This window comes from Helianthus annuus, chromosome 9 (genome assembly GCF_002127325.2).
Source record: "Helianthus annuus cultivar XRQ/B chromosome 9, HanXRQr2.0-SUNRISE, whole genome shotgun sequence".
NCBI lineage: Eukaryota > Viridiplantae > Streptophyta > Magnoliopsida > Asterales > Asteraceae > Helianthus > Helianthus annuus.
The window spans coordinates 115,307,928-115,308,588 of NC_035441.2; the positions used below are offsets into that span (position 1 = coordinate 115,307,928).

At 45.1% G+C, this 661-nt stretch overlaps 1 non-coding gene across 1 annotated transcript; it reads right to left on the bottom strand.

Moving 5' to 3' along the window:
- Positions 1-312: 312 nt before the first annotated feature.
- LOC118482455 lies at positions 313-419 on the bottom strand. The gene has a single exon (XR_004868491.1). It is a non-coding gene; the product is annotated as a small nucleolar RNA R71 (small nucleolar RNA).
- Positions 420-661: the final 242 nt, after the last annotated feature.

Genomic DNA, 661 nt, shown 5'->3' on the forward strand with positions numbered 1-661 from the left:
AATGCTCCGAATGTCGAAGCCAATAACTTTGAACTTCGGCCACATTTGATACAAATGCTCCAAAACTCCGCAACCTTCCACGGGCTTGCGGACGAGGATCCCCATCTACATATAACTAATTTCTTGGAAATATGTGATACCTTTCAGATCAATGGAGCATCAAACGACGCCATCCGCCTCCGTATGTTTCCCTTCTCACTAAAAGACCGAGCGAAAGCTTGGCTCAACGCCCTCCCAGCTGGATCGGTAAACACCTGGGATGAACTAGCCCAAAAATTTCTATATAAGTATTTCCCTCCTGCTAAAACTGCTAAGTTAATGGCTGAAATTAATACATATTCACAAGAGGACGGGGAATCCTTATATGAAACTTGGGAAAGGTTCAAGGAGCTATTACGCAAGTGTCCCCATCACGGCCTCGCAATATGGCAACAAGTATCCACTTTCTATAATGGATTGTTGCCACACACTAGGTAGACACTTGATTTTAGCTCCGGGGGACTTTTAGGTAATCGACGCCCACACGAAATATATAATCAAATTGAGGAAATTGCTCAAACCAATTTTCAATGGCACACCCCCCGGGGAAATAAGTCTATCGCCCCGGGCGCCCATAAGGTCGATGAAAGCACTTCTTTACAAGCCCAAATCGAGGCCCTTT